Genomic DNA, 7,500 nt, shown 5'->3' with positions numbered 1-7,500 from the left:
TGCGGAGCCACGGATCATCGCGCGGCATCATGCACCTGCGATCCGAAGTGCATCGTTTGTGGCGGCCCACACCGCATCGCCGCCCCCATGTGCCCAGGCCCGCAACCACAATGTTGAACGTCCTGCAGTTCAACGCCAACCATTGCGAGAACGCCCAGGACCTGGCGTTGCATGTGTTGACCACCGAGGGTCTTGACGTTCTGCTCTTGTCCGAGCCCTATTGCGTACCGCGCAATAACGGCAATTGGGTAACGGACGAGAGTAAGACGGTTGCCATCGTCGTCAACGGCAACCGGCTGCCGATACAGCGTATCAGGCACCGTCAGACCCTCGGTGTGGTTGCGGCCGACGTCGGTGGAATCGCTGTGGTGAGCTGCTATGTGTCGCCGCAGACAGGAGTCCCAGAGTTCCGGAGCATTATGGAAAAGATCGACCTGATCGTCCGCGGGTGCAGCCGGGTTCTCCTGGCCGGCGATTTCAACGCCATGCACCTGGACTGGGGAAGCAGCAGGACTTGCCCGAAGGGCTTGGAGCTTCTCCAGTTGGCGGACAACCTCGGGCTGGTGCTACTGAACAAGGCAGACTGTCTGCCAACGTTCAAGGGGAACCGAGCGGACACAACTCGGTTTCCGCCCAGCCGACCGGACGTTACGTTCGCCAGTAGTGTGATCAGCCGTCTCGACCCGCGCGAGGACAGCGCCCGAGGCTGGCGCGTTCCCGACGTGGTAACGCTCAGTGATCACCGTTACGTCCGGTACGAGGTTGGCGTGAGTCCACCATCATCGAGGGATCGGGCAGCACGGCGTGGACAGCGCCCGGCCCGCGTAAGCAATGCCGGTACGCGCTGGAAGACCAGTCAGTTTGACTCCCAGCTTTTCGGGAAAGCGCTGGCCATGACTGGGTTCGCCCGTCAAGCTAACAGCGTCGAAAGCTTGGTCGAGTCGCTGACCAGCGTCTGCGACGAGACGATGTCGCGGGTCTTCCCAGCGCAGGACCACACAGGTCGGCCAGCTTACTGGTGGACTCCGGCGATCCAGGCAATGATCGACGATCTCTCCAGAAAGGAGCAGATGGCGATGAGAACAATCCCGCCGGAAGAGCAGCTCCAAACGGAACTCCTAGCTGCCAGAGACAGCCTACGGAAGGCTATTCGTTCGAGTAAGAACGAGGCGTTCGACCGGTTCTTGCTGTCGATCAGGGAGGATGAAACCGGAAACTTTTTCCGGAAGGTCTTCCACTGGTTCCAGGCGGCCCGCTCAGCCCCGGAACGCGATCCAGCAGAACTGCGGCGAATTGTCGACGCCTTGTTCCCGGTTCATCCGCCGGTAGAGTGGCCCGATCTCCGAGTTGGCAACATGGCGCCGCTCCGATCGATCGGCCTGACCGAGCTGGAGAATATAGCAGCCAGCATGCACCCGCGGAAGGCTCCTGGGCTTGATGGAGTACCGAACGCCGCCCTTACGGTTGCTCTCAGGCAGCAACCGGAGCCCTTCCGCCGGGTGTTTCAGGAGTGCCTGGACACGTCCTGCTTTCCGCAGCCGTGGAAAAAGCAGCGATTGGTGCTCCTGCCAAAGCCAGGCAAATCACCGGGCGAGCCGTCGTCCTTCCGCCCGATTTGCCTGCTCGATAATACGGGCAAGGCTTTGGAGCGGCTGCTGTTGAACCGGCTCAACGAATACATCGAGGATCCAGAGAGTCCGCAACTGTCTGAGCAGCAGTTCGGATTCCGGCGAGGGCGATCGACTCTGCAGGCCATCCAGCAGGTCGTGGACGCGGGACGAAGGGCGAAGTCCTTTGGAAGGACAAACAACCGTGACCGGCGCTGCCTCATGGTTGTGGCCCTGGACGTCCGTAACGCGTTCAACACGGCCAGCTGGCAGAGCATCGCCGAGGCGCTCCAGGCGAAGGGAGTCCCCGTGCAGTTGTGCCGCATACTGCAGGACTACTTCGCCGACAGGGAGCTTACGTACGACACGGCGGACGGGCCGGTTACCCGCCGAGTATCGGCAGGTGTTCCACAGGGGTCCATTTTGGGCCCCACACTGTGGAACATAATGTACGACGGTGTGCTAGCCGTAGAGCTCCCTGAGGGCGCCTCCATCGTGGGATTCGCCGATGATCTTGCGATCCTGGCAGCGGGGACAACTCCTGAACACGCAGCAGCGATTGCGGAGGAAGCGGTGGCAGCGGTCAACAGCTGGATGGTGCGGCACAAACTCTCCCTGGCGCCGGAGAAGACGGAGCTGCTGATGGTGTCGAGCAAGCGAAGCGGATACAAAAACATCCCTGTGAACATCTGTGGAGTGGAAGTGCGCTCGAAGCGGTCGATCCGCTACTTGGGGGTCATGCTACACGACCACCTGTCGTGGCGCCCACACGTCGAGATGGTCGCGGACAAGGCCCTCCGTGTGGTGCGAGCATTGCGTGTCGTCATGCGCAACCACAGCGGCCCCCAAGTGAGCAAGCGGAAGCTGCTCGCCGCAGTGGCCGCGTCCATTATCCGCTATGGCGCACCCGTCTGGGCGGAAGCCTCGGACCTACAGTGGTGCAGGCGGATATTGGATCGCGTGCAGCGCCCCCTGGCCCAGGGCATCACGAGCGCCTTCCACTCCACGAGCTGCGAGGTAGCGGTGGTTTTAGCCGGAGAACTGCCATACCACCTCCTGGTGAAGGAAGACGCCCGCTGCTACAACCGACTGCAGTTAAGCCCGGACAGCAGTCGAGAGGCGATTCGCCAGGAGGAAAAGGAGTCATCGCTGCAGCTGTGGCAGCAACAGTGGGACGACGAGGCGGCGAATAACACCAGCCGCTACTTACGTTGGGCCCACCGACAAGTGCCAGACGTGCGCCTGTGGACGGGGCGGAAACACGGAGAGGTAGATTTCTACCTCTCGCAGGTTCTCAGTGGACATGCCTTCGTCCACGAGTTCCTGCACGTGTTCGGGTTCGCTCCATCCCCGGACTGTCCCAGGTGCGCAGGGTCGGTCGAGTCGGTGGCCCACGTATTGTTCCAGTGTCCCCGCTTCGCGGATGTTCGCGCGGAGTTGCTGCACGGCGTCGACGAGGACAACCTCGGCAGCCGCCTGTTGGAGAGTGCGGAGTGGTGGGACCGCATCCAGCAAGCGGCTCGGCAGATCCTCTCCGTTCTGCAGGAGGACTGGCGGGAGGAGCAGCAAAACTTGGCAGCCGCCGAGGCTGCTCAGCCAGTTCCTGCATCCAGCCCGCCCGAGGACATGGCGGAGGCAGAGCGGAGACGGCTGATGCGACGCCGAGAGGTGCGCAACCGCAGCGCCCGGCGGATGCGGCAGCGGCGTCGGCAGGAGCGGCTCGGTGTGGACGAGGTCGTCCCGGCTATCTTGGCACGCGCAGCGGCCAATGACGACGCGGCCGACGACGTAGCGGAGCCGACAGGGGAGGTCGAGGAGGAGGAGGTCAGCCCTCCAGAGCCGCCAATCCCCCCGCGCAGCCGGGGATTGCCTCCCTCCCCACGCACGATGGAGATGCGGCGACTGCGGCGTAACTTTATGCAGCTCCAATACCGGGAAAGGCGTCGGGCCGGAGTGCTAGGAGCTGTTCCGCAGGGTCGCCAACGACGTGGGCGACTACCACCATCTGCAGCGGAAGTGGAGCGGCGTCGCATTAACCGGCGGCAGAGAGAGAGGCAGCGGCGGCTGGAGCAACGGCAAGCGGAGGTCGAGGCTCAGCCTCCCCCGTGGGACGAGCTGCCGAGCTCCCAGCTTGCCGAACGAAGAAGCAGCCTCACGGATGACGAGCGAGCTGCCGTAACATCGGCGAACGTGTCCGCGCGCTGACGCAGCTCTGTGATGATACGGTGAAACCTGCAAGGATTAGGACAAGGACAACGGTTACCGGAACATATTTAATGTTAAAAAGGCGGCAACGAAAACCTTTCACGAAAGGAAAAATAGTGAAAAAAAAAAGTTTTTTGAATTCAAATAAATAAAGAGAAAGGCCCAAACGGGCGGAATTCCCGGCGGGGGGAAATCCGTTAGTGGTAACCCCCCGCCGGTAGGAGCGGGGTTCTTTCGGGAAACAATGGTCCTCAATAAAGAACTCTTGAAGAATTTAAAAAAAAAAAAAAAAGAAGTGGAGCTTGCGGCTTAATTTGACTCAACACGGGAAAACTTACCAGGTCCGAACTTATTGAGGTAAGACAGATTGATAGCTCTTTCTCAAACTTAAGGGTAGTGGTGCATGGCCGTTCTTAGTTCGTGGAATGATTTGTCTGGTTAATTCCGATAACGAACGCGACTCAGTCAAGCTAACTAGAACGCTGTCAGTAGTGTGCCTCCGGGCGCACCTGACGTTAGGAGTGGCGGGTGTCCTCACGGGTGCCCGTCACTTAGTTTGCCCTGCTTAGCGGGACAACTTGTGTTTAGCAAGATGAGATTGAGCGATAACAGGTCCGTGATGCCCTTAGATGTTCTGGGCTGCACGCGTGCTACAATGTGAGCAGCAGCGTGTTCTCGCCTTATGGCGCCCCCATTCCGAGAGGAACGGGAAATCACCCAAATGCTCATTTAGTAGGGATTGGGGACTGCAATGGTCCCCATGAACCTGGAATTTCTAGTAAGTGCTAGTCATTAGCTAGCGCTGATTACGTCCCTGCCCTTTGTACACACCGCCCGTCGCTACTACCGATGGATTATTTAGTGAGGTCTCTGGAGGCACACCTTCCGCGATTCCTTCGTGAGTTGCAGTTGGCACGGCCGAAGTTGACCGAACTTGATGATTTAGAGGAAGTAAAAGTCGTAACAAGGTTTCCGTAGGTGAACCTGCGGAAGGATCATTAACGTGGTTTTTGAATGAGTAATAACAAGGTTGAAGTGTTATGTTGGAGGTCGAGTGCGCTGCATACCAAAATTTGAACGCGGTAACTTGCACTCGGCGCCGACATGCACTCCCAAACCGTAGTGTTGCAACGATCAATCAAGTAAAGGGCTTAAATAAAACTCTTGGCGAAATTTTCCTTTTAATAGTGGGAACTGTTTTATATTTCGACACTTTAAAAAACGTTTTCCGCAGTTTCTCCTTTGCTCTTGATGTTGCTACTAACTTTGTTTACGCTTGCGCGCGTCCCTTTTTCTTAACGACCTCAGTTGACCCTTATGCTGACCGCGGCCGACCTATTTTCTGATTCGTCCCTTTAATGCGCAAACTGGTTATGCTCTTCTATCCAACGGCTGTCTCACTTTAGAAGCATTTCGAAAGCTTTGCGCCATTCGAACGGATGATTCGAAAATATGCTGTTCGAATAGCTGTCACCGCCACAACAACAATAACAATAACAACTTTGACTGTCAATTAGGGACCTCGTGTTAACATTCCCCACCCCGTGAACACGTCTGCTTGCACGTACTTGTTGTTCACTACTTTACTTTGTAGGGATATTGTGCTTGTGGTTCTTTATGTTAACTGTTCCTTATCTACTTCTACGTTTATTAGTGCTAGCTTCACTACCGGACGTTTTAATTCCTTCCCTGACGCTGTGCGTATTAATGCTTGCCTTATTGTACCGTCTGTTCCCGGGAACGTTTCTTGAACAATCGCTCGCATCCATTCTTTTCTCGGTCCCTCCGTGATAAAAACCAAGTCTCCCGGCTTAAGCGGCTTGCACGGCTCAAGCCACTTTGTACGGCGGTTTAGTGTTGGGACGTACTCTTTCAGCCACCTATCCCACATTGCTTCGGACAACACGATTGCTCGCTTGTAGCTGCTCTTAAGGGCGTTTGCTAGGTCTGGTATCACTCGCAGTGTTTCTTTTCTTCCTGTTGAGCTGCCGATTGTTGTGGAATCACCAATTCCTCCTGTAGATCCGTGTTAGCTCCCTCATCGCGATGGGGTTCGCGGGAGCTCTCCGGTAGGATCTCTTGTAGAAGATCGTCTTGCGTTCCCTCGTCGCAGACTTTTCCGCGGGAACTCTCTTCTAGTTGCTGGGGAATTTGATGCATTCCCAGCATCGTCCTTCCTGTCTTTGCGTTGTTTGGCCCGTAGATGGCCCAGCCCAGGGCGCTCCTTACTGCGATGGGTTCGTGGGGTAGACCGAACCGAGTTTCCAGAGGTCGGATCAAATCCACATCATTGAGACCGATCAGCAACGATGGTTTCCGGTGCTCCAGGGATGACGTTGGAAGGTGCTGCAAGTGTAGAAAGGATCTTATCAGTGCGTCGTAATTTACGTTATTGGACGGTAGACTTAGCTGTTTCACTGTGTGGGCGGCTGCTATAGAATAGCGCCGCCCTTCCCCCTTCGCCGATATCTGGAAGCTCACTCGTCGCGATGTAGATTCCCTCCTGGTCACATTGCCTGTCCAGCAGAGCTCCAATGGTTCCACTTCTCCGTCAAGTCCCAACTTTGAAGCTAATTCAGCTTCCACCAGGGTGACGGATGATCCTTCGTCCAGGAAAGCTACAGCATCCACGGCTCGCCCTTTGTTGTAGACTGTCACTGAGACGATGCGGAAAATTGCGGGTTGTCTAGAGTCGTGGTGCGTTTGGTAGTGCACCTGCTGGGTGTTTTGGCCGCGGTGAAGCAAAGTATGATGTCGTCCGCTGCATCCTGGTACACGACACAAAAATCGTGATCTACACGGCTTAGACCCGTGTTTGTTAAGGCAGGTCGAGCAGAGTTGTAGCCTTAATACGCATTCACACCGCTCATCCACATCCATCCGTTTGAACAACTCACAATGTTTGGCAACGTGTCCACGAATGTCACAAACCAGGCACTTGACGTTACTTAATTGTGAGGCGCTCGAAACACTCGTATTTGCTTCCGTTTTGGCAGATTGTGAGTGGACGTGTGAGTGGAAACTCCTAGACGTCCTTGGATGATCTGCTCGGGGGGGGACATACGCGGTAACGTCGCACGCGTCATCCACCAAAGCCTCCATGAACTCCCCGAAGTGTTTAATAGTTGGCTCGGCAAATTTGTTTTTAAACCGAGACCATTCCAGCCTCCTCGTAGCGGGAAGTTTTTCCACCAAGTCTGCTAGTAGCTCAGGGTTGTTAAAGTGACTTTTCATGTTGCTGAGCGTCAGGTGGTCACACAAGTTCACCACTTCTAGCCCGAACGTGATCAGGCTATTCAACTGTTCGGGTTTCGGTGGATCTAACTTCCGCACACTATCCGTAAGCTGCCTTATTAGCTGAGCCGGCTTTCCAAACAGCTTCTCCAGTCGCTTGATGATAAGAGGTGCGGCGTTGGGCAGTCTTAGCTTTGACTGAACGGCATCTCGAGCGGGGCCTTTCAAACACTCTACTAACCGTATGGTGTTTTCGCCGTCCGTATATCCGCATGCTCTTGTCGACTCGTTGTAGCAGTTGAGAAATACTGCCCATTCCTTCGAGCATCCCGAAAAGATAGGCAACTTTTTCGGGTACATATCTCGCGCGATGCTCTGCGCTGTCGCTCGCACAGGAGTCTCACGCGGCGTCACTATCGGGGTCGACGAGCTTGCCTGCGGCATATGCTGCGAT

Source organism: Anopheles coluzzii (assembly GCF_943734685.1).
Source record: "Anopheles coluzzii chromosome X unlocalized genomic scaffold, AcolN3 X_unloc_1, whole genome shotgun sequence".
Classification (NCBI taxonomy): domain Eukaryota; kingdom Metazoa; phylum Arthropoda; class Insecta; order Diptera; family Culicidae; genus Anopheles; species Anopheles coluzzii.
The sequence above is the reverse complement of the archived record's forward strand: the minus strand, read 5'-3'. Positions refer to the sequence as shown.